This window comes from Haemaphysalis longicornis, unplaced genomic scaffold (assembly GCF_048455015.1).
Source record: "Haemaphysalis longicornis isolate Haplotype H1 unplaced genomic scaffold, Haemaphysalis longicornis Haplotype H1 scaffold_5, whole genome shotgun sequence".
NCBI classification, from domain to species: Eukaryota; Metazoa; Arthropoda; class Arachnida; order Ixodida; family Ixodidae; genus Haemaphysalis; species Haemaphysalis longicornis.
Genome location: NW_027526385.1, coordinates 180,540,215 through 180,566,961, shown reverse-complemented (window position 1 = coordinate 180,566,961; position 26,747 = coordinate 180,540,215).

The following is a 26,747-nucleotide window of genomic DNA, read 5'->3' as shown; positions in this document are numbered from 1 at the left end:
AGGCCTGGCAAGCTTACTAAACATTTTCGGGGCCATTGTTCGTGCATGACATTATTTACTTTGATTCCTTTGAGTTTTTCGGAAATTACTACGGCAGCCTCCTTTCCTGCTTCACCGTGTTTCTATTTCTCCTCGTTTTGCTTATTCTCTTCTTGGCGCAAACCAATTCAACAATAGTTGCCAGCACGCGCCAAAACTTCTTCAGACTCATAGTTCTGCAAGGTTGTGGTGTAGGTGTTCTACTCGAGTACCAGCACGTTGACTTGCAACGCCACATGCAGTATTCAATCTGCCTAATACAAAAACCTTCCGTAGCCCGCTCTGAATGGGTGCTGTATGGGCAATGGGCGCAGCTACTTACGGTAAACAGGAGAAGGCTAATTTTGTATGGGATTCGAGTTGGGGTGTCCAGATAAGAGCCCAATTCCCTAACAGTACGCTATCTCCGCGGTTGGTCTGTTAAATTCTCCCCCGCACGATGCAGCGGTGGAACACAATTTGTTGCTGCTCTGTCTTTCCTGGGATTTGGCCAGGATTTAGGAACTCTAAAGTGTTAGTACTTCATCCGCACAAAACTGTTAACAATAGGCGTGAATATTGTAGAATACTGCCGTTCGTGTCACACGTGAACGTGAAGTCTCGTGAGCAGAACAGGTGTGAACTATATGCGCAAAACGCGTATTCTAGTGAAGCTGCGGCGAGTACGTGTCTGCTCGTGAATAATTCGATCAGAAAGGTGGACAAACATCAGGAAAGGAAGAAGCGCAAACCAGTATGTTGCGCTAAAAGATCACTTCAAATTCTGTTGCACCAATACACGTAGAAATGAAAGTAAAAAAGAAATAATGCTACGTAGAACGTCAAATATACAGGTACATTTCGCGAGGATTTCGCTTTCAATGCGCGTAAGGCATACTGAATGGCCACAACGAATTTTTTCCGCCGCTGTTAATGTGCAGGTTCTTGCGGTGCTAAGACATTTTGCAGAGGTTCACGAGACTTGCGTTCAAATACAGCACGCGCAAAAATTCCTTTTGTTCAGTGTTTGCAGCGGTGGCCGTTATGTCTATTGGGCGACAAAACCTCAACAACGCGGTATGTTTTCTCACAATTGTCCGTTAAACGCTTTCTCCTTAACAAATATTTAAGTGTAATATCTCCGGGATTTCGTAACGGGTATCGAGATGTGGCTCAGGCAACAGAATATCGGATCATCTTTGAATACTGTTCCAGCTCGCCCCAATAAAGAGGCGGTTTCCGTTCTTCAAAGCGTCTCGGTGCTTCCGGCGACATTCTCAAACAGGCTTCACAGAGCATGTGGTGCTCTGCGGCTGCACACCGCGCACTTTGTTCCATGGCCAGCATTTATGACCATTTCTCCAAAGGTATCACGTTTGAATGAAACCACGGCAAAAATGTCACCAACGCAACGGTATAAAACCTGCACGGAGAGAAAATAGTGCGTATTAAACAGCGTAAGGTAAAAGTACATGTCTGAAAGTGGCACAGTGTCATAACACGGCGACCACATAGGACGCTGAAATATACCTTTGTTCGTGTTTTTACGAGGTTACTACATTTTTGAATGTACCAAAGGCTTTCTATATGTTTCGTTATGCTTTTCGTTTGTTTGGTTTCTTGTGAGGTTTTCTTGTTCTTTAATGGGCTTTTGGTTACTTTCTGTGACCTTGCTTAGACCTGTGATTAGTGTGGCCTATCTTCAATGGCCTATTTAAAAATTCAGGATTTTTCCTTGCAACAAAAGGCCTACAAAACCTTCATTAAAAGTAACTGGAAAACGTTTTGCAACAACTGAAAACAGCTTCCTCACTGGCAACACATTTATTGTGGTTGCTAAGCACAAGCAAAATGCTTCTAAACCACCGAAATTCCGCACCAACTGCTCTATTGGCACGTTGATACAAAACGTTTCTTACCCTTCATAGGCCATATGGTAAACACGTGACGTACATTAAAAATGGCTAGAAAAACATATCCGCGGTCTCCTACGGCGGGGGCAGCAGTATGAGCTTATTATAATACCAACTAGTGCTGGTGGTTTTTCAGATGTAGGGGCCGAAGCCAACGAAAACATAGAAATACCTGTGCAAAAGCTGCGCCCTGGCCTGGCAACTGCACGCAGCCCGGTTCACCGTCTGGAAAAAATAGCGATAACTGGCAGGCAAAAGAAAACAGTGCCACTCATTTTTGTCAACACTCTCACTACGCAAACATTCCTGGATGTTGGAATGGGACTATTTGGCAACCATTTTTGCCTCGTCACTAAATGTCCCACTGTCTACCTCCCTGGTAATAAAGGTTACACTATATATATCATTGTAAAAAACACTTAAAATCTTAGGGCTACAGACTTATATCACAGATATGGAGGGGATATGGATCGCGGAACATAACTTAGTTACCTATCGCCCATTGCGCAATCTCTATGGACATGACCTAAATAAACTCCGTTTACTTTTTAGCCAGTAGAACACAGGGGACACATCCAACATTCTTAAACTACAGCTGGTCAACGCTATTTGGAAACAATTAAAACAGTTGAATTACTACATAGGACCATTGTGACTTACACCCAAAGTGCAAATACATCGAAGGTGTAATCCACTGCAAAGTACCAGCCGTAATGAATGTAGGAACTATAGTCTTCGCGAAACCCAAGCGGTGTACGTTTGTATTTCAGGATGTAAACCTGCCTCTGGCAAATACACCGCGCCATCAAAAGAACCAGTTAGGACTGCAGACTTCTTAATGTGTTCTTACGAGGTTTTTTATAAAGCATTCCTCCGAGGAGGAAAGTGGCAATTTCTTAAACATTTGCAAGCTGCGGCAAAGGAAATATTTTTGAATAATTGTTTGTATGGTTTACGGCGCCGACGCAACGCAGGCGATGCGGCACACCGTAGTGGAGCCCTCCGGATTATTTTTGCCATCTGGGAATCAAACAAAATATTTTTGGATGCTTCAAACTTGATAAGCATATGAAATTTAAAGTCTGATCAGCCCTAGTTTGAATCTGTTTCAAGATCAGTTAAACATGGCGGCCACGTCAATCTCTCTTTTATCAGCCCCTGGACGGCAGCACCGAGCTTGTTACGGCGAGTTCCTATCGTCATCTCTCGGGGGAGGCCGCGTCTCCTTTCTCAGAGACCTCCTTCCACTATCCTACCGCACTCATGTTCCTCCTTTCTGCCACGTGATCACCCCTTCATCTGTCCGACTAACGCTAATTCAACATTTTTTGAACATTCATTTCCTCGACGTAACAACTCGCGTCGTCGAAACCTTTTTATTTCGGCCTTCGCTTTAAAACGCCTGAACGCTGCTGAAGAACTTTGTTGACATCATTTTCTTAAGATCGAGAGTATGCACCAATGGCGGACACATACAAACCTGTTAGAACAAGGGAGTACCGGTGTGACGTGAGAAACCTGGCTAGAAGAGTAGAACAAAATACTAGCCATTTCCATTACACGCCGGCTGTAACACCGAAGGCAGTGCACCGAAAGTGCCCTTAAGGCCGAAAAACGAGCCCGCAAGTCTGAGTCAAAAGTGGTGGTGAACCCTGTAGGTATAAGCATATGGTCACTACATCTTGAATCCCTACAGCAACGAACACTGAAGTTCCTGTGATTCCAAACTAAACAGGTTGGCCTGCACAGGCGACGCGATCCAGAACATAAAGGACAAGGCAATTCAAAAAGGGGTCAGCCCCTACCACTTGGTATATCGCTGAATGGGTGCAATAGCCCGTATATGTATATGGAACAGCTAAAACGAGAGTGTAGGGTTGTGGTATTGCCGAAGCTAGACTTTGGATATGAGGCGCGCTATAGTGTACGGCTGCGGATTAGCTTTGGCCCACTCCGGATCTTTAATGTACGAGGAAGTATAAATACGCAGGTTTTTTTGCTTTTAGCCGCCATCACAAAAGCAGCTTCCGTGTCCGGGAATGAACCCGGGATCACAGCGGAAATCCTTATCCACTGAGCAACCCTAGCGGGTAGAGATTTAAGGTCAGGACTTCTCTGACAGCCTGGTAACCGGCTGTGTGACCAAAATAAACAGAGGTGTCGGTGTAGTTTGCAGTGAAGCAGTTATAGGAGGCCACATTGAAGACGCGTCAGAACCAAATGTCAAAAATACGTTTTTGTTTTTAAACGATATTTGCAATTTTGATTTTTTAACTTAAAGCCTAAAATTCAAAATAACCAACGAGCTACGCCAATTTTTTCTACTCTCACTTCCCTAATTAAATATGCATCTCAATATGCGGGGAAAGTGCATTTTGGCAGATTTTAGAAAGTTTTTCGAAATATTGCTTCACTTGACGGCTGTAACTTTTTACAATAGGTTCATAAAATTTTCCATTTTAAATTGTTTCGCTCCGTTCCACGCTGAGAAAGATATATCTAAAAATGGTTGAATGTACACTTCGAGCGGCGTTCTTTCAGATTAAATAAAGAGAAAATACATTTTTATAACATTTAATTTGAATCGACTAAAGAGACCAGGCAACGCATGTTTCTAGAGAATAGCTTCATTTTTACATTTTCCCGAAATATTTTGGATACATTTACAAAGTTGACGCAGTTTTCACAAATACAAATTCTTTAAAGAGTTGTCGCACAAAGACGATTTTTTTCCGCACACGAAATCATAACCAGTGCTTCCCTGGAACCCGGAGGTGAACAAAGGATTTTCTCAGAAAAATGTGAGGGGGCCAGGAGACCTGGAATGTTGGGCGTGAAATGACGCGTTTTCTATAGGAGGTTTCGAGTCACCTAGAAATTTATCCCCAAATAAGTGCTTCGTCACATCTACGGACCAAAAAATAAAGCATAAGAACAAATAGATTACTGACAGTGTACGCTAAGTAAGGATATTTATTTCACTTATTGAACATTAGTAATACAATTATGCCATTAAGAACATTGTCATTTCATTTCAAAATACCGCTACAGGGAACTTTTACACTAGACAAAAACAGCATAAGGAACATTTTCATAAGTCGGTAAAAGCCCAAGTCAAAGTTTCATTTGCCCAAAACCAGTATATACTTTCCCTTTTGCTTTACGGCCGATAAAAACTTCAAACAAAAGCAAATTCTCCTGATGTGTAAATCCGGAGAATGGCTGGCTGGCGTTGCAAACTTTGAACTACCTCACGCTCGAAAATTAGGTTTAGCATTCAGCGCTCTTTAATGTTCTATTTGTGCAAAATTAGGTTTGGTCTGCCGAATTAACCACATTAGGTTTGCTTTCAGTGCAAGTTTTCAAATGTAACCGATGCACGTAAGTGTTCTTTCGCGTGAAAAGATAACTCGAACCATCGGCCCTCGTTCCAGTGAGTATTAAATGTCAGATAATAACGTCTTCAGTCCTGTTCTAGTGAGCTCACTTTCTGATTCGCAAGAAAAAAATTCAAAAGGTTAACTTTATGCAATGCGTTTTTGTTAAGACCAAACTAATGTCCACAGATGCCTTCTGACAGTGATGTGTACCCCCTAAAATCTTCGCCCATCAACAATATTAAGCCCGGGCATCATAAGAGTATCAGGCACCATTTTATGGAACGAAAGGGGCAGCTAAGGTCAAACAGTCCTTTACGAATTATGACTTTCGGTGCAATTTATCTCCAATTACAATAATTCTAGAGTAAGCGTTTAATTATTAGTTTTGTTCTATAATTTATTATTGACAACATTTTTATGGTCTTGCCTGTTTGGTCCTTACTGTGCTTCTTACGATTGTGTCTCGAGGTACGTCTGCCTTTGGGAACTGGTCGCCTGCTGCTTCGTACTAATGCGTCCCTCTTTATCCTGGTGAAGAACGAACTGTCCCACCTTGGAAGTGACGCAGAAGGATAGCCAAAAATATGTAATAAAAATGTGAATGAGTTTATGGAGAATAAAATTCCGTTCCTTGCTCTTGCGTGTCCGTAGTGCCCTGGTAGTGCGCGTTCTCCACGATGGAAATCTGTAAATTTCAGTTTTGAAGAAAGGAGTGTCCGTCATTCTAACTTAGCAGATGTGAAGCCATGATGTACCTCAACTGAAAGGTAAAAGTTTGTTTGGGCACGTGTCATTGCTTCTAAGAAAAGCAATACAAGCATCCTTTATTCGTTGATATAAGCACTTCAGCAAGCCAGTGTGTGTGTGTGAGGGGGAAAGCAGAAACGTTTGCGCTGTCTTGGAAACACCACTTAAAAATCGTTAAATCCACTGTAGGCTATTCATTGGGACAACTGTGCGATCAATACATGGCACAAGGTTTGATTTCCAGTCACGATTTCTCACTGGCTTCGTCTTGCGCCAAGTGTATAAGGGACCAAAATAGTGGGGTGATAACACACCCGGGTTCCAATGAGAGTTCATCTATGCTTGCGGTGTGGAACTCAACACCTTTATTTTATCGCGGCACCATTGGTTCGTTATGCTTTGTCTCGACGTTTCAAGCAAGAGAACTTTGGACAGCACAGAGATTCACTAAGCCGATTCTTCAGGGAATAGGCGGTCTTTTTCGTGCAACAGAAAACTGGACGATTTTGACTACAGCACACATGTTCGCGCTAGGGTTACGTTTTCTTTGTGAGAGCCTATTCGTCAACTTGAATGAGTTCGGTGCTGAAAGATAGAGCAGAAAGAAGAACAGATTAAAAATACAGCGAACAGAATAGACAAAAAATACATGTCCCCTCCCAAAATCTGCAGCAATGGGAACGGGAGAAATAATAAAAAAATCACTATAAAATAAATAAAAATATTTGATAACCATGCTCAGAAATCTCCGGACGGTGTTTTCTACACCCTTTGGCGTATGTTCACCATCGGATACAAAAATACCGGCCGTTATGTTTCTCTGTGGGTTTATCACGCGTACGAAATAATGTGTTTCATAACTGTGTTGTAAAGGTTTGCCTTACTACGCAAATTTTATGGCGAGGAAGAAATACACGGACACGTTTAGCTTCTGGTCATCACAATGTTTGTCTTAAACACCGCGCATGGGGCTTTGGAAAACCACCATCCGTATGGGGGCTTCAAGGTCTGCGCAATTATGACCCCGGCGCTTGGAATAGCAAGCCGTACCTTCCGAAGTGCTGGCTGCGCCGGAGTAGCGGGTGGATTTCTGGCGCTGTTTGCTGCGTCATTCTTCCTACTCGACGTTTCCTCTCCATATCCTCATTCATATACGGCCCAGCGCATCTCTGCTGGTTGTGCTACGTCACAGCCACGGCACCGAAAACCTAGACCTTCCTTTTTTCCAAATCCCTCACACATCACAAATCTTTGGTGGCATTCTCGAGTTTTTCCACTTTTTGTTTACCTTTAAAAAGTGTCCATTTTGAGCGAGCCCTGATTGGCTAAGTGCGAACTACCGGTTGTGACGTTACTCAAGCGCGGCGCCCCTACTGCGTTTGACCACGGGTTCTTCACAGGCCATTTCAACTTCAAACAGAAGGTTTTTGGAAGCAGTCATGAATGCACCGATTACCGCCTTGTTGTTGGCTCGACGATGGAACAAGAAGTGGAGAAGCAATGTTGACGCGTTCAATATGCCCCGAGAAGCATTCCGCAAACATTTCCGCCTCTAAAAGAGGACTGTGCGGTGGCTGTGCGACGAGTTAAAGGAAAAACTTGGTCGGCGGACGCTTGGGCTCAGTGTCGAGGAGCAAGTGTTGTGCGCCCGTCGTTTCTTCGCTGCCGGTGGTTTCCAGTCAGCTGTCGGTAGCGAAGAAACGATACCGCTGTGGCAGCCATTGGTGAGCCTGTGTATCAGACGCCTCTACCACACAGGGAAATAAAGGATCGTATGCGAGCTCGCTAATAATCAGCAGGTGCCATGGAACGAACGATCGTCGGCGAGCTTGATAGCTGTAAAGTAGGTGACCAAAATACACAACCACTCCCATCCGCCGCGGTGGCTCAGTGGCTAAGGCGTTGTGCTGCTGAGCACAAGGTTGCGGGTTCGATTAACGGCCGCGGCTGCCGCTTTTCGATACGCGCGTGTGTTGGAGATTTTGGCGCACGTTAGAGATCCCCAGGTGGTCAAAATTATTCCGGAGCCCTCCACTACGGCGCGCCTCATCCCCTGCATTGCGTCGGCGCGTTAAACTTTAAAATCAATCAATCAATCAATCAATCAATCAATCAATCAATCAATCAATCAATCAATCAATCAATCAATCAATCACAAGCACTCCACACGATATTTATAGCCTCCACATGATATTTATAGCCTCCACAAGCACTCCACATGATATTTATATACCAGCTTCAAGTTCGTAGACTTCTCGCGCAAGAAATACGTTGTTAAGAAACAAAAATCCCCCTTACACAATTTTTCATTCGTAGAGCACAACAAAAATGTCAACGACCTAGAGCAACATTCCAGGTCCTTGGCAAAGCCCGCGTCGGCATGCTACAAGTGCTTTGATGCCAAATTACGTAACTGGACAGTTATATTGATGCACGGGCATTTTCACCGACCTCAAAGCGGAGTCCAACTACGAAAACCTGAGTAGCCACATCATTTTTTACACTTCACTGTCACAATGAAACAGCTTACTGCAGCTGCCATATTTCCACGTTCCTCTTCTTGCGGTGAATACTTTCAACGTCGTAACAAAAAAAAGTTTCGACACGTTTAGTTTTTCAAAATACGTTCAGATAAACAAATAAAAGATACTCTGATACGGTTTCAGTTTTTTATAATTCGTTTGCAAGAACAGTTACGGTATTTGAATTAAAGGCCCACTGATTAACCGGGAGTATGTCACAATGAAAGGGACGCAAAAGGGACGTTTTTAAAAGGGACAGTTACGAGAATACCGCCGCTGTACTGCACGCCGACGCTGCTACAGTGTGTGAGGGTTACCAACAGGTGTTAAGTCGAGTTGAAATGCCCAGGCGTGTAGTATCCTATTACTGCTGACTACGCTTGAACTAAAGTTTTTTCGCGAAAGCACATTCGTTCGGCGAATACCTTTTTTGACGCCGATGGATCCTTTCCCTGGAGTATGCACCTTTACTGTAAAAACGAGCAAGGCTGCAATTTCGCACCTAAAAAAGTGCTCTCCCACTAAAAGCAAAAAGAACATAGAAAAAATATACACACTTTGATAGGCATCCAGAAATTCAAGTACCCCTTCCCACATACTCATAACTATAATGCCTAGCAGTGAGGTCGGACGCGACACCAGTGATCTTCGCGGACATGTACTCGTTAAAAATATGCATGCCAGATAACAAAGTAAGTTCTTGCGAATTCTAATGCCAGAAAAAAGCAATTAATTCAAATATTTATGAAATGGCGACGAGACAACAAATAAAGTAAATTAAAAAAAATAAAAGTATCTTTTTGTGGAATTTTATGTTCATTTGATGGTGTGAAGTTGTTTAATCGATTGTGACCACGAGGATGAAAAGAGCTCAGTTAATGCAAGACAACCTGACACACATAATGAAGAACCAGGGTGTGGAATAAATAAATTTATACAGATATTCAGAGTAATACGTGTATGTACACCTAAATCGGAATGCGGGGCAAAAAGAAATTGGACATTCGGAATTTAAAAATAGTCATCACGTTTTTTGATAACATTTTAAGGCACGTAGAGTGGGTGTGATGATCTCAGGGTTCGGTGGTGGGAACCACGCGACGTACAAACGGGGTCAATGACGACAGAGGCCGGAACACGAAGTTGAAGCGTAGATGCAATATATTGCAGAGAGCGGGAAAGCTGGGTTGCGCAGAACGGGACCAGAAAAAAGAACAAAATAGAGAAATAAAAGAATGAAACACAAAGGGTGAGGAAAGCGTAACGGAGTCCTTCCTGTCGCAGTTTCTTGGCGATTCGGGGGAAGGCGCACAAGCTTAAAGAAAATCAGAACAGTCTCACTCGTGCAGTCCGTTGTGACTCGGTCACGCGTGGCTCGATGGCTCCACGCTGACCGGAATAGAATGCGAAGGCACCAGGCGTAGCGAAAACGTCAGGTGAGGTATCCCGGTGCTGTTGCCCGGTGCAGTAACGGATCCGGCTGTTGACCAGGAGGCACGTGGCGTTGTCCCAAGCGCGGTCGCACGGGCGCCGTCGATGGGTGTATTCGCACCTGATGCAGGCGCACCCCGAACGCTCGTCCGCCCAAGAGCCCGGTTCTTTCCTCCTTTTCTTCCTCTTCTCTTGAGGCGCATACCCCTTAGCGAGTGATTGCCCTCATCTCCTTGCGTTGTTTTCTTTTCTGCGCCTTCTTTTCTACCCTAGAGATCATCACATCACCCCCGGCTTTAGAAACTGTTATGTGGTGAAGCCACAGGCACACTTTCAGGAGACACCGGTGCGGGAAGAAAAGAAAACACAAACACTGTTTTCACAGTAAACAGATTTTGGGAACCGGCATTAGGCATCGTCTGGAGCCCACAACACCTCGTTGCCGAGACGCCAAAACAAGGTTGAAAAGGTTCACCTCAGAGCACAGATGCTTCTGTTTGTCGTGGCTTGTAAGTGCGCTACGGGTTTGTCGTTTTGCTTGAAAGCAGACTTTCCGTTATGCACAGGCCAAAAGTAGGCATCTTTCTCGATAGTGCAATGCCCACCTCGATTTTCGGATTTTCCGTCTTGCATGTCTGACAAGTCCTAAGAAATCTTCGAACGTCGGCGTAAATGGTTGGCCAATAAAAATCCCGGAGAATTCTTTTAGTTGTTTTTAGGAAGCGATAGTGACCTGGTACTTCTTCATGAGCCTTCTTCATTACCGCGTCTCTGAAATAATGCGGAATTACAAGTTGCTGAATGGGGTGGGCAGATGGAAATGCGTACCGACGATACAGGAGCCCCTTTGCCAAACAAATTTGCAGGGGTTCTCTTTATCGAAAGAGGACTCTGCTGATGCCATCTTCACGCAGTTTTCTAGCATCCTGTCCAGCTGCTGCTGTTGGCGCGTCTCTTCCCAGCAAGTCCCATCATCTTCGCTGGTGTTGTAACACCAGCGAAGATGATGGGACTTGCTGGGCGGGTATGCTGTACCTTGTGATGGACGTGGCTGGTGTTCTCGTCGGCCGAAGGAAGATGTGCTTCACCACCGAGCACCGATGGAGTCGCTGGATGTCTTGGTTGCTGTGGCTTCCATGCGGGGTTCGGTCTGTAGGGTCCCTAACGCCTGGTACGTTTCCAAGGTCGTACAAGGGATTAGCCATGCATTTGGCCAGAACTTTTCCAGTGAAGTAAGGTGTATCAACGTGGATAAAAGCCTCTTCAGGTCTCCTTGTGGTATTGTGAAAATAACACAGAAATAAGAGTTGGCAGTAAAAAAAACCTCGGAAAGCAAAGGGGAGGTTCTGGTAGATCATTGAAGCAGCCCGGGCCGTGCTTTATTTTTGCAGTTCCTCAAGCATTTTTGCGGGTGTTCTGCAGTCTAACTCAGCAAGGCTATGTCGTATGAAAACCCCAAATGACCCAAGTATTCTCCATTTACCGTTAATCCGGTAGTTGCCCAGTCACGCTTTCTGAATACTCACTTGCCGCGAACACTTTCGGTGAGATATTATCTCCCTCTCCTAATCCACTTCGCTTCGGGAATATATAGCTTTGCTGTGAAGTGGTATCCTCCCCGTACATCTCTTATCTAGTAGGTTTATGTCTAGTAAGTCTCGTCAAGTTGTCTACTAGGTTTATGTTCGTCGCTTCTAATGCCTGGTCCTTTAGTACTTTTAGCACAGCTGCGATGTGTACTGAGGAAAACGAATTCTTATATTATATAAATGCCATGTAAAGGGCTTTAGTGTTTTCTGAGTATTTTTATTGCTCTTTTATTTTTTTTACTGCCTGCTCTCTGGTTTGTTGGAAGTTCAGGCTGCCCCTTTTGCGTCTAAATATAACTTTGGTATGCAGCTTGTAAACAACTGAGGGTAGGCTGGTGGTTTCTAATTCTTTGGGTCCTTGGTGTCTCCCCTTCTTTACATCTGGATAACTCTGGTGTTTTTCAATGCTATGTTCCCTTTTTCTGTCTTCAAATGTTCCGAAAACAGCACAGCAATCTTTTCCAGTAGAATATCTCGTCCTTTTTCACACGATCTCCTCTTCCTTTTTCTCTTTTGATGCTCTTGGGAGCCTTTCCTACTCCCTGTTTATTTACTAGTGGGACATCGCTAGTCGCGATCGCTGAGGTGGCTCAGTGTCTAAGGTGTTGTGCTGCTGAGGCCAAGGACGGGGGTTCGATTTCCGGCCACGGTGGCCAAATTCCTGATAGAGGCGAAAAGAGAAAACTCCCGTGTGTTCGAGATTTCGGCTCCCGTTAGAGATCCCCAGCGGCTCAACATTATTCCGGAGCCCTCCACAACGGCCCGTTTAAACGCCTCTGTTTCGTCAGCGCAACCTGACAATCAATGAATCAATGAATCAATCAATCAATCAATCAATCAATCAATCAATCAATCAATCAATCAAACAATCAATCAATCAGTTATTATAATATTTAATTAATTAATCAGTTAATTCTTAATTTACATAAGATTTCAAATAATTAAGTATTAATAATTTTGTAATAACTAATTTATCAAATATTTAAATAATTATTTCATCATTATTTAACAAATCATTAATTAAACAGTTAACTAATTGATCAGTGCATGAGCATTGAAAATGTGGGAAAATACAAAAAGCTCGTGTACACGCACGCAATTCCGTACTCTTATGAAATTACTCGGAATTCCTTTTCAATTACAGTCATTAGGAGAAACTAAGAGATGACTGTAATTCCGAGCTGACAACAACCAAAGTCTCGTGATGTGTAAATCCGGAGAATGCCTGGCTGGCGTTGCAAACTTTGAACTACCCCCGTCCTTAGCCTCAGCAGCACAACACCTTAGACACTGAGCCACCTCAGCGATCGCGACTAGCGATGTCCCAATAGTAAATAAACAGGGAGTAGGAAAGGCTCCCAAGAGCATAAAAAGAGAAAAAGGAAGAGGAGATCGTGTGAAAAAGGACGAGATATTCTACTAGAAAAGCTTGCTGTGCTGTTTTCGGAACATTTGAAGACAGAAAAAGGGAACATAGCATTGAAAAACACCAGAGTTATCCAGATGTAAAGAAGGAGAGATGCCAAGGACCCTACTTACTGATAATTAATTATTATTTATAATAATTGATTGATTGATTGATTTATAGATTGATTGTTTGATTGATTGATTGATTGATTGTCAGGTTTAACCCGCCGACAAAACAGAGGCGTTTAAATGGGCCGTTGTGGAGGGCTCCGGAATAATTTTGAGCCGCTGCGGATCTCCAACGGGCGCCGAAATCTCGAACACGAGGGAGATTTCTCTTTTCGCCTCTACCAGAAATGTGGCCACCGCGGCCGGAAATCGAACCCCCGTCCTTGGCCTCAGCAGCACAACACCTTAGACACTGAGCCACCTCAGCGATCGCGTATGTGCGACCCCGAGAATCTCTTAAAACTGCAATCCGTTTTGCTCTAGCGTGCGGGCTTCACGAGAAAAAAATTCAAAGGCGGCGCATGTGACGCGGGGTTCTCGTTGAGGGCTGTGTTTTCAACTGTGCGGCTCTGCGAAAGGTTTGGTGGTTCTGACTAGGATTTGTTTTAAAGAACTACTACTTCAAAATGATAACGCTTGCGTTCTGCCCTAAACAAAAGAAACGAGAACAATTGCTAATTCGCGCATGACGCTAGATTCTCGCGAAATGTGACGCCTCCTATCTCCCTATCCGTAATTGTGACCAACTTTTAAGTGACCGGAATAGTCAAATGAGTATTCTTAAACGCATCTCCAAAATATTCCTCAGCTAGAAAAGAAGTTATTTATATGTACAGAAAAAATGATTGACTGCTGTGCTTTCTTTAAAATGTGTAACTTTAAAAATCAAAATAAAAAGTCCGGGTGTCCAATTTCTTGTCACTTGGAGAAAAGAGTCTTCCCAAGGGGGTCAACAGTACTGCTCAAAAACATGTTACATCATTTTTTGTGCCAAAGTTATGAGCGGGTAAAATGACTCGTTCAAGGCCCGTGCTCGTGCAGTGTTCTCCGCTACTGCCCCTGTTCCTGTGGCTTCGCGCTCTGATAAAAGTGGTGTCTGTTTGTATTCTGCGCCACCGCCTGGTAGTTTTTAACTTTTGTCATCCTTTTAAAGAGTAGACCAAATTTTTATTCTTTTATATTTGCAATGTTTCACTGAATAAGCTCCGGCGCCTCTACGCCTGTGTCCAAGACGGGCCAACAAGCGCATCTTTGTGAGCGTAACGTTTCTTTGAGCAAACACCAATAGCCCGGTAACACAAGAAGGAGCTCTTGTGGTGTGACTACTGCCGTAGCTGACCCAGTGCCGTTTGGGTGCAACAGGCAGGGTGAATTGATCTCGCAATAATCACTAGAATGAAAAACTCACTGGGTCTCCTCCATAGGGCATTTCCTCAGGCGATGAAAGTTGGGCGCCCTCCAACAAAGAAATAACATGTCTTCACCAAGGGTGGAGATATACCGACAATAACATAACCATTAAGGTTGCGAGCTTCTGCGTGTGGACATCCGAGATGCCAGCAGCGGCTGTGATGCGCTCGCCCTGAGGGAAACCGCTAGTGCTTGAACTTATCGTGAGTCTCAGTAAAGTGTCTCTGTTAAAATAAAGGACCTAACTTGTTCAGCTATGTAAACTTTCTTTTGTGGTATTTATGGTGCAGCCTTGTTTATTTTTCGGTTACATAGCGCTGCAGCGAGGAGGACCTTTCATGTACCCTTGACAAGAAATGTGTGGGCGTCAAAGTTGTAACTAAAGTATTATAAGCATTTCACTGTTTATAGTGTTATGAGCATGTCTTGTGAGATAACCGGCGTAATTCGTCAAATTATCATGCGTTCCCGCTGTTTCAATTTAGTCGGGCCAAAACGGTCACGTTCACAATTTTTTTCTGTGGGCTTTCTGGTGCTGTTTTGGTAACTCCGGTGAAAAAATTGCACTGCGTGGTACAGGTGTGTCCTGGTAAATTTTATTTTTCCCACCTCGAAATAAACTGTAGTTTTTAAGTTTTCGCGACGGTTAACAAGTACTCTATATAAAAACAATGGCACCCTTTTGAACAAGTGGGCGGCATGGAATCAGCTACGGCAGTCGACGAATCGAGAAAACTCTTTTTACCCTGCCTTTTGATTTTTCTCAACGAAAGGGTACGCCCGAAAAGCCGGCTTTTGGTGCATATTCGACACAAGCCTAGCTATGATAGCGCTTATGCAGTGAAACATCTATAACAAAATAGATAAAATGCGTAGATTTTGCTTAAGAAGGAAGTCAAATGTTGAAAAGTAGCGGGGGGGGGGCGAAAAAGGCATACACTTTGGTAGCGGTAGCTACACTGGCTGAGGTTGGGCAATTTCACGTGGACCTTGAAGGGCTGTGCTACGCAAGTGCGAGGATCATTGAGGTTGACTGGATTGGATTGGGTTTGGATTACATTAAATTGGAATACATTGTATTGTATTGGATTGAATTAGAAATCTAACCCAATTGGAGTACGTGTGTGTAGATAATTGGGTCTCCATATCCGCCTGTCTGCGCCTTGCAGAGGAGTGACGTTACAGCCGCGGCAGACGCACTGGCGCGTGCTTAGCTGTGCGCCACCGTTACGCAGTAGCCAAGTCTGACGCTGCGCCCGAGGCGCTTGATAGCCGTTTCGCATGGCTCCTGGAGAGCCCTGCTGCGAATACGCGAGAAGCACTGACTTGAATGGACTGACTGGACTGGATTCGATTGGACTGAACTGGACTGGACTTGACTGGATTGGATTGGATTGTCAATCGTTTTAGCAGCAGTAAGCATGATAATCAGCTAACCCTAGACCACCAGGAAACATAACAATACCCAGCTGAACCTTAGCTCACTCTACGTATATCCGGGCATAGCCGAGCTAAGCCACTGCTAATTTTTTTTATCAAAGCGCGAAGCCCGAAAAGCAGCGGTCATAAAGGAGCACACAGCGCGGAGACGTATCTCGAACTCGTAATTTTCGCCGCTTATAACTCCAGCACCTACAAAATGATGCAACAATTTTTAAACAGTATTGTTGGCCATCATAACGGGTCCTTTTTCTCCAATTTTCAAGGAAATCCAGACCTGTTCTTTCTAGTTGAGATTTAGATTTATCCATTTTGGAGAAATGCACTGCAATCATTCCTTTTTTGAGTACATTTATACCTTTTTAGACACGGATATTTTACAGGTATGTTCACATATATCTGGTCGACATTACCAACCACCTGCAAGTTGGTCACTATTGCAGATATGGAGATAGGGTCATCAAAGTTAGTGACAATGTAGCGTCTGGTGCAAGGTCAGTTTCTTTCAGAATTTTTTGTTCATGGCAGGACGCGAAGTTTGTGTTGACCTGTTTGTTATTTTATTTTAGGTTTTGTTTAGGAACAAATTTTAGCCATAATTATCAAACCTTGCCTTGCGCAGTGCCACAAATACCAAAAACGCTGCAGCCGTCGGTAGTCGCGCGTCACCGCAACCACCTTTGCAAATTCTTTTCTCGCGAAGTACGGTTGTTATAGGAAAACGGATTGCACTTTTAGCCTATTGCTTTTCTCGCGTACGACTCTTAAAATTATGGGAAAAACAAAACAATGCATGTGTTCATGCATGTTTGTTCCCTCGTGTAATCACCCTTCGGCATTTACTAAAAGTCACAAGCATTGGTAGCGATATTTCAAATACGACTGCTTTGCTGTGTCGTGTGGCCAATGACGACTTCATTGCAGCACACTACGAAAGAGGAAAATTGCAATGCCAAAAAGCAAACCCAAAATTACTGAAGCTCGAGAATTTTTACTGCTTCCTTTTCAGTAACTTCTTTGTTGGCGTACAAAGGTAATTCATTCTTCCTCTGATCCCTCACATTTCTCTCATCGTTACTCCCTTCCAGCAGCAAGCCTGTTTCGGCCATTGCTTGTATTAGGTTCGATACGCTCTCACATGAGGAGAATGTCTACTAACGGGAAGTGAGTAGAAGACAACACCAAGCCTCTCGCTGGACTCTACCGTGTTTTTTTCGATAACCCCGCGGACGTCATATGGAGATGAGTGAACACACACAAAACCAGGCTTTTTAGCGCAGTTCTGCAAACATTGTTCAAAAGTATCAAATATACTGAGTTCTTCGGGTATTTTGTTAAAGGCAGTGCGAAGTTTTTTGTCAATACTCGTGGAATGAAATAATGTATTGTATATCCACATGTTGGCGACAATATAGTGTGTTCCGCATGGCTGAATCTGGCCCAAGTCTAATTGCCTCTCAAGTTCCTTTAACGTGTCGACCGAATCATGGGGAACGTTGACGGAGAGACGCGAAGTCACCACAGCACGGAAGTAGGTTGACATTGAGATCATTCCTAGAAGCCATACAGCGACGACGAAGGTGCTGACTCTACCGAGATAAAGAGAAGAAGATGTGGCACCACAAAATAATGTGGATGCAAATGAAGATAGCAGCGATGAGATGGTGAACGTTGCGGCATCTAAAATAACAGGCCAGTTTATATGGAAAGTAAAGTTTGTTCCACGCTTTATGCAGCCAGCAGTCGATAGAACCAGCCACACAGCCGCAGCGGGCAGGAGCAACAAAGCCAATACCAAACGTGACCGTTCTAAAAGTGCGAAAGATGAGACCCAACGTTCTCCTTTCGACGAATAGGCATAAAACCTGAGCTGTTTATAAAATATAATATATGGAATAGAATAATCTAAATGCCATTGGTTGAGTTCGGGTAGATATTCCGCAATAATGTCATATTCTCCGCGTTGCATTTCTTCTAGCATGAATTCATCGTCATCATATAGCTTCAGAATAATTGTAGCATTGGCATGTCTAAGAGCTTTAAAAATGGTACGAAAAAAGTGTTGCTCGCAGCCATACTTATTTTTGCCCAGTGAATCACTATGGTTTAATAAGCAGGCAATGCGGACCTCGTCAAGCGCGTCAGTCCATGTGAACCGCCCGCCTTTCTCGCGGGAAAGGCATCTACGAGAGAATACTAGGGGAGTTCCTTTTTTCGAAGTCAACGCATCACCTATTATTCCACCAGAACTCATGTAAGGGGCAATGCAAACGGGAAATTTACCAAGATAGCTGAGATTGCCCTCCAACTTTTTAGCCGTGTCATCTTCATTGTTGAAGATTAGGCTGTCAACGAAGGTGAAAAGATACCGTTTACGTAATGTGTCCCATAGGCACTTGTGTTGCCCTTCGGTCACAGTCGGAAACACGATGGCGGTTTTCTTGCGATAAAAATTGTTCCTCAAAGCATACTTGTGCATGTTCCATCTTTCACGATGGGACCAAGCAGTTACTTTTATCAAAGCTTTCTGCGACAGCAAAACATCAAATCGCTTCCAGTGTTTGTCGCATGTGGCAAAAGCTATTTCTTGGTTCCCAGCCGTCCACTTAGGAAGCCACAATAATGCACGCTGTTTGTTCGTATCGTCGAATATAGTGCAAACCACCCTGCCTAAAACGAGTAAAATTACAAATGTTACTGTTGACCTTCTCATCGCGAATTCGTTTTGTGATGAAAAATTATGTTGTCTTTGAAATTCTCATTTCGGAGATAGTATTACTGCGTGGCAATGTAGGGAGAGGAATCAGAAGTACATTTAATTAGCTTTACTACATCACAACTTTAACAATTGTTTCTTTTATTCTGCTTAGCTAAAAGCAATACTGTGATTTGCAGTCTTTTGTGCAAGGTATATTGGATTTTGAGTTTTTTTTATAAATCTCGTATGTATTTGTTTTGAAGAAAGTCAATTGTGTAGTAACATTTACCTTCTGTGAGGTTATACAACTTCGACTTCTGCGCGTACAAAGCGAGCGTCGGCAATCTTTGCCCCAAGGTAGAACCTGCGAGACTGATTTTGAATGTTCATACGCGAAATTTCACAAGTCAAGACGAGTGCGCGTACCAAAGGGATTTTCAATTACTCAATCGACGAACAAATCATTACGGTTCACAGCAAAAATGAAGCGAAGGAAGGACATTGGCACGCTGGGAAATTCATAAATAATAAATGAACCATCCAGCAAGACTGATCACAGGTAGATTCTGATATGTCTTCTTCAGCACACTGCGTTTTCTTTGTATTTACTGTTGTGACCAGTAGACACTTCTCAGGTTCAAGTGTCGGCTGTTGAAATCATATTACGTTTTTCGAATTTGTCAGTGGTTCCATTGCACTTGCTGGTCACCGAAAACGTTGTCAGATTGAGCTTACACTGTGTTGTACAGCAGCTGCACCCCCTGAAAACGTTTGGGAATGAGAAAATTAGAAGCGCTGGCGAAACAATCCTAAACGCACTCGCGTCGGCTGCATTCTGCGAAATCACAAGGCCTGGCAAGCTTACTAAACATTTTCGGGGCCATTGTTCGTGCATGACATTATTTACTTTGATTCCTTTGAGTTTTTCGGAAATTACTACGGCAGCCTCCTTTCCTGCTTCACCGTGTTTCTATTTCTCCTAGTTTTGCTTATTCTCTTCTTGGCGCAAACCAATTCAACAATAGTTGCCAGCACTCGCCAAAACTTCTTCGGACTCATAGTTCTGCAAGGTTGTGGTGTAGGTGTTCTTCTCGTGTACCACCACGTTGACTTGCATCGCCACATGCAGTATTCAATCTGCCTAATTCAAAAACCTTCCGTAGCCCGCTCTGTATGGGGGCTAAATGGGCAATGGGCGCAGCTATATACGGTAAACAGGAGAAGGCTAATTTTGCATGGGATTCTAGTTGGGGAGTCCAGATAAGAGCCCAATTCCCTAACAGCACGCTATCTCCGCGGTTGGTCTCTTAAATTGTCCCCCGCACGATGGCAGCGGTGGAACACAATTTGTTGCTGCTATGCCTTTCTTGGGATTTGGTCAGGATTTATGAACTCTAAAGTGTTGGTCCCTCATCCGCACAAAACTGTTAACAATAAGCGTGAATATTGTAGAATACTGCCGTTCGTTTCACACGTGAACGTGAAGACTCGTGAGCAGAACAGGTGTGAACTATATGCGCAAAACTCGTATTCTAGTGAAGCTGCGGCGAGTACGTGTCTGCTCGTAAATATTTCGATCAGAAAGGTGGACAAACATAAGGAAAGGAAGAAGCGCAAACCAGTATGTTGCGTAAAAGATCACTTCAAATTCTGTTGCACCAAAACACGTGGAAATGAAAGTAAAAAAGAAATAATGCTAAGTAGCACGTCAAATATACAGGTACATTTCGCGAGGATTTCGCTTTCAATGCGCATAAGGCATACTGAATGGCCACAACGAATTTTTTCCGATGCTGTTAATGTGCAGGGTATTCCGGTGGTAAGACATTTTGCAGAGGCGCACGAGACTTGCGTTCAAATACAGCACGCGCAAAAATTCCTTTTGTTCAATGTTTGCAGCGGTGGCCGTTATGTCTATTGGGCGACAAAACCTCAACAACACGGTATGTTTTCTCACAATTGTCCGTTAAACGCTTTCTCCTTAACAAATATTTAAGTGTTATATCTCCGGGAATTCGTAACGGGTATCGAGACGTGGCTCAGGCAACAGAATATCGGATCATCTTTGAATACTGTTCCAGCTCGCCCCAATAAACAGGCGGTTTCCGTTCTTCAAAGCGTCTCGGTGCTTCAGGCGACATTCTCAAACAGGCTTCACACCGAGCACTTTGTTCCATGGCCAGCATTTATGACGATTTCTCCAAAGGTATCTCGTTTGAATGAAACCACGTCAAAAATGTCACCAACGCAACGGTATAAAACCTGCACGGAAAGAAAATAGTGCGTATTAAACAGCGTAAGGTAAAAGTACATGTCTGAAAGTGGCACAGTGTCATAACACGGCGACCACATAGGACGCTGAAATATACCTTTGTTGGTGTTTTTACGAGGTTACTACATTTTTGAATGTACCAAAGGCTTTCTATATGTTTCGTTATGCTTTTCGTTTGTTTGGTTTCTTGTGAGGTTTTCTTGTTCTTTAATGGGCTTTTGGTTACTTTCTGTGACCTTGCTTAGACCTGTGATTAGTGTGGCCTATCTTCAATGGCCTATTTAAAAATTCAGGATTTTTCCTTGCAACAAAAGGCCTACAAAACCTTCATTAAAAGTAACTGGAAAACGTTTTGCAACAACTGAAAACAGCTTCCTCACTGGCAACACATTTATTGTGGTTGCTAAGCACAAGCAAAATGCTTCTAAACCACCGAAATTCCGCACCAACTGCTCTATTGGCACGTTGATACAAAACGTTTCTTACCCTTCATAGGCCATATGGTAAACACGTGACGTACATTAAAAATGGTTAGAAAAACATATCCGCGGTCTCCTACGGCGGGGGCAGCAGTATGAGCTTATTATAATACCAACTAGTGCTGGTGGTTTTTCAGATGTAGGGGCCGAAGCCAACGAAAACATAGAAATACCTGTGCAAAAGCTGCGCCCTGGCCTGGCAACTGCACGCAGCCCGGTTCACCGTCTGGAAAAAATAGCGATAACTGGCAGGCAAAAGAAAACAGTGCCACTCATTTTTGTCAACACTCTCACTACGCAAACATTCCTGGATGTTAGAATGGGACTATTTGGCAACCATTTTTGCCTCGTCACTAAATGTCCCACTGTCTACCTCCCTGGTAATAAAGGTTACACTATATATATCATTGTAAAAAACACTTAAAATCCTAGGGCTAGAGATTTATATCACAGATATGGAGGGGATATGGATCTCGGAACATAACTTAGTTACCTATCGCCCATTGCGCAATCTCTATGGACATCACCTAAATCAACTCCGTTTACTTTTTAACCAGTTGAACACAGGGGACACATCCAATCTTCCTAAACTACAGCTGGTCAACGCTATTTGGAAACAATTAAAACAGTTGAATTACTACATAGGACCATTGTGACTTACACCCAAAGTGCAAATACATCGAAGGTGTAATCCACTGCAAAGTACCAGCCGTAATGAATGTAGGAACTATTGTCTTCGCCAAACCCAAGCGGTGCACGTTTGTATTTCAGGATGTAAACCTGCCTCTGGCAAATACACCGCGCCATCAAAAGAACCAGTTAGGACTGCAGACTTCTTAATGTGTTCTTCCGAGGTTTTTTATAAAGCATTCCTCCGAGGAGGAAAGTGGCAATTTCTTAAACATTTACAAGCTGCGGCAAAGGAAATATTTTTGAATAATTGATTGTAGGGTTTACCGCGCCGACGCAACGCAGGCGATGCGGCACACCGTAGTGGAGCCCTCCGGATTATTTTTGCCATCTGGGAATCAAACAAAATATTTTTGGATGCTTCAAACTTGATAAGCATATGAAATTGAAAGTCTGATCAGCCCTAGTTTGAATCTGTTTCAAGATCAGTTAAACATGGCGGCCACGTCAATCTCTCTTTTATCAGCCCCTGGACGGCAGCACCGAGCTTGTTACGGCGAGTTCTTATCGTCATCTCTCGGGGGAGGCCGCGTCTCCTTTCTCAGAGACCTCCTTCCACTATCCTACCGCACTCATGTTCCTCCTTTCTGCCACGTGATCACCCCTTCATCTGTCCGACTAACGCAATTCAAGAATTTTTGAACATTCATTTCCTCGACGTAACAACTCGCGTCGTCGAAACATTTTTATTTCGGCCTTCGCTTTAAAACGCCTGAACGCTGCTGAAGAACTTTGTTGACATCATTTTCTTCCGATCGAGAGTATGCACCAATGGCGGACACATACAAACCTGTTAGAACAAGGGAGTACCGGTGTGACGTGAGAAACCTGGCTAGAAGCGTAGAACAAAATATAGTCATTTTCTATACACGCCGGTTGTAACACCGAAGGCAGTGCACCGAAAGTGCCCTGAAGGCCGAAAAATGAGCCCGCAAATCTGAGTCAAAAGTGGTGGTGAACCCTGTAGGTATAAGCACATGGTCACTACACCTTGAATCCCTGCAGCAACGAACACTGAAGTTCCTGTGATTCCAAACTAAACAGGTTGGCCTGCACAGGCGACGCGATCCAGAACATAAAGGACAAGGCAATTCAAACAGGGGTCAGCCCCTACCACTTGGTCTATCACTGAACGGGTGCAATAGCCCGTATCTGTATATGGAACAGCTAAAACGAGAGTGTAGGGTTGTGGTATTGCCGAAGCTAGACTTTGGATATAAGGCGCGCCATAGTAAACGGCTGCGGATTAGCTTTGGCCCACTGCGGATCTTTATTGTACGAGGAAATATAAATACGCAGGTTTTTTTGCTTTTAGCCGCCATCACAAAAGCAGCTTCCGTGTCCGGGAATGAACCCGGGATCACAGCGGAAATCCTTATCCACTGAGCAACCCTAGCGGGTAGAGATTTAAGGTCAGGACTTCTCTGACAGCCTGGTAACCGGCTGTGTGACCAAAATAAACAGAGGCGTCGGTGTAGTTTGCAGTGAAGCAGTTATAGGAGGCCACATTCAAGACGCGTCAGAACCAATAGTCAGAAATACGTTTTTCTTTTTAAACGAAAATTGCAATTTTGATTTTTTTAACTTAAAGCCTAAAATTCAAAATAACCAACGAGCTATGCCAATTTTTTCTACTCTCACTTCCCTAATTAAATATGCATCTCAATATGCGGGGAAAGTGCATTTTGGCAGATTTTAGAAAGTTTTTCGAAATATTGCTTCACTTGACGGCTGTAACTTTTTACAATAGGTTCATAAAATTTTCCATTTTAAATTGTTTCGCTCTGTTCCACGCTGAGAAAGATATATCTAAAAATGGTTGAATGTACACTTCGAGCGGCGTTCTTTCAGATTAAACAAAGAGAAAATACATTTTTATGACATTTAATTTGAATCAACTAAAGAGACCTGGCAACGCATGTTTCCAGACAATAGCTTCATTTTTACATTTCCCCGAAATATTTTGGATACATTTACAAAGTTGACGCAGTTTTCACAAATACAATATCTTTAAAGAGTTGTCGCACAAAGACGATTTTTTCCCGCACACGAAATTGTAACCAGTGCTTCCCTGGAACCCGGCAGTGAACAAAGAATTTTCTCAGAAAAATGTGAGGGGGCCAGGAGACCTGGAATGTTGGGCGTGCAATGACGCGTTTTCTATAGGAGGTTTCGAGTCACCTAGAAATTTATCCCCAAATAAGTGCTTCGTCACATCTACGGACCAAAAAATAAAGCATAAGAACAAATAGATTACTGACAGTGTACGCTAAGTAAGGATATTTATTTCACTTATTGAACATTAGTAATACAATTATGCCATTAAGGACATTGTCATTTCATTTCAAAATACCGCTGCAGGGAACTTTTACACTAGACAAAAACAGCATAAGGAACATTTTCATAAGTCGGTAAGAGCCAAGTCAAAGTATCCTTTGCCCAAAACCAGTATATACTTTCACTTTTGCTTTACGGCCAATAAAAACTTCAAACAAAATCAAATTCTACTGATGTGTAAATCCGGAGAATGGCTGGCTGGCGTAGCAAACTTTGAACTACCTCACGCTCGAAAATTAGGTTTAGCATTCAGCGCTCTTTAATGTTCTATTTGTGGAAAATTAGCTTTGGTCTGCCGAAGTAACCACATTAGGTTTGCTTTCAGTGCAAGTGTTCAAATGTAACCGATGCACGTAAGTGTTCTTTCGCGTGAAAAGATAACTCGAACCAGCGGCCCTCGTTCCAGTGAATAATAAATGTCAGGTAATAACGTCTTCAGACCTGTTCTAGTGAGCCCACTTTCTGATTCGGAAGAAAAAAATTCAAAAGGTTAACTTTATGCATTGCGTTTTTGTTAAGACCAAACTAATGTCCACAGATGCCTTCTGACAGTGATGTGTACCCCCTAAAATGTTCGTCCATCAACAATATTAAGCCCGGGCATCATAAGAGTATCAGGCACCATTTTATGGAACGAAAGGGGCAGCTAAGGTCAAACAGTCCTTTACGAATTATTACTTTCGGTGCAATTTATCTCGAATTACAATAATTCTAGAGTAAGCGTTTAATTATTACTTCCGTTCTGTAATTTAATATTGACAACATTTTTATGGTCTTGCCTGTTTGGTCCTTACTGTGCTTCTTACGATTGTGTCTCGAGGTAAGTCTGCCTTTGGGAACTGGTCGCCTGCTGCTTCGTACTAATGCGCCCCTCTTTATCCTGGTGAAGAACGAACTGTCCCACCTTGGAAGTGACGCAGAAGGATAGCCAAAAATATGTAATAAAAATGTGAATGAATTTATGGAGAATAAAATTCCGTTCCTTGCTCTTGCGTGTCCGTAGTGCCCTGGTAGTGCGCTTTCTCCACGATGGAAATCTGTAAATTTCAGTTTTGAAGAAAGGAGTGTCCGTCATTCTAACTTAGCAGAAGTGAAGCCATGATGTACCTCAACTGAAAGGTAAAAGTTTGTTTGGGCACGTGTCATTGCTTCTAAGAAAAGCAATAGAAGCATCCTTTCTTCGTTGATGTAAGCACTTCAGCAAGCCAGTGTGTGTGTGTGAGGGGGGGAGCAGAAAAGTTTGCGGTGTCTCGGAAACACCACTTACAAATCGCTGAATTCACTGTAGGCTATCCATTGGGACAACTGTGCGATCAATACATGGCACATGGTTTGATTTCCAGTCACGATTTCTCACTGCCTTCCTCTTGCGCCAAGTGTATAAGGGACCGAAATAGTGGGGTGATAACAAACCCGGGTTCGAATGAGAGTTCATCTATGCTGGCGGTGTGGAACTCAACACCTTTATTTTATCGCGGCACCATTGGTTCGTTATGCTTTGTCTCGACGTTTCAAGCAAGAGAACTTTGGACAGCACAGAGATTCACTAAGCCGATTCTTGAGGAAATAGGCAGTCTTTTTCGTGGCACAGAAAACTGGACGATTTTGACTACAGCACACTCGTTCGCGCTAGGGTTACGTTTTCTTTGTGAGAGCCTATTCGTCAACTTGAATGAGTTCGGTGCTGAAAGATAGAGCCGAAAGAAGAACAGATTAAAAATACAGCAAACAGAATAGACAAAAAATATATGTCCCCTCCCAAAGACTGCCGCAATAGGAACGGAAGAAATAATAAAAAAATCACTATAAAATAAATGAACATATTTGATAATCATGCTCAGAAATCGCCGGACGGTGTTTTCTACACCCTTTGGCGTATGTTCACCATCGGATTAAAAAATACCGGCCGTTATGTTTCTCTGTGGGTTTATTACGTGAACGTAATAATGTGTTTCATAACTGTGTTGTAAAGGTTTTCCTTACTACGCAAATTTTATGGCGAGCAAGAAATACACGGACACGTTTAGCTTCTGCTCATCACAATGTGTGTCTTAAACAACGCGCATGGGGCTTCGGAAAACCACCATCCGTATGGGGGCTTCAAGGTCTGCGCAATTATGACCCCGGCACTCGGAATAGCAAGCCGTACCTTCCGAAGTGCTGGCTGCGCCGGAGTAGCGGGTGGATTTTTGGCGCTGTTTGCTGCGTCATTCTTCCTATCCGACGTTTCCTCTCCATATCCTCACTCATATATCACCCAGCGCATCTCTGCAGGTTGTGCTACGTCACAGCCACGGCACCGAAAACCTAGACCTTCCTTTATTCCAAATCCCTCACACATCACAAATCTTTGGTGGCATTCTCGAGTTTTGCCACTTTTTGTTTACCTTTAAAAAGTGTCCCTT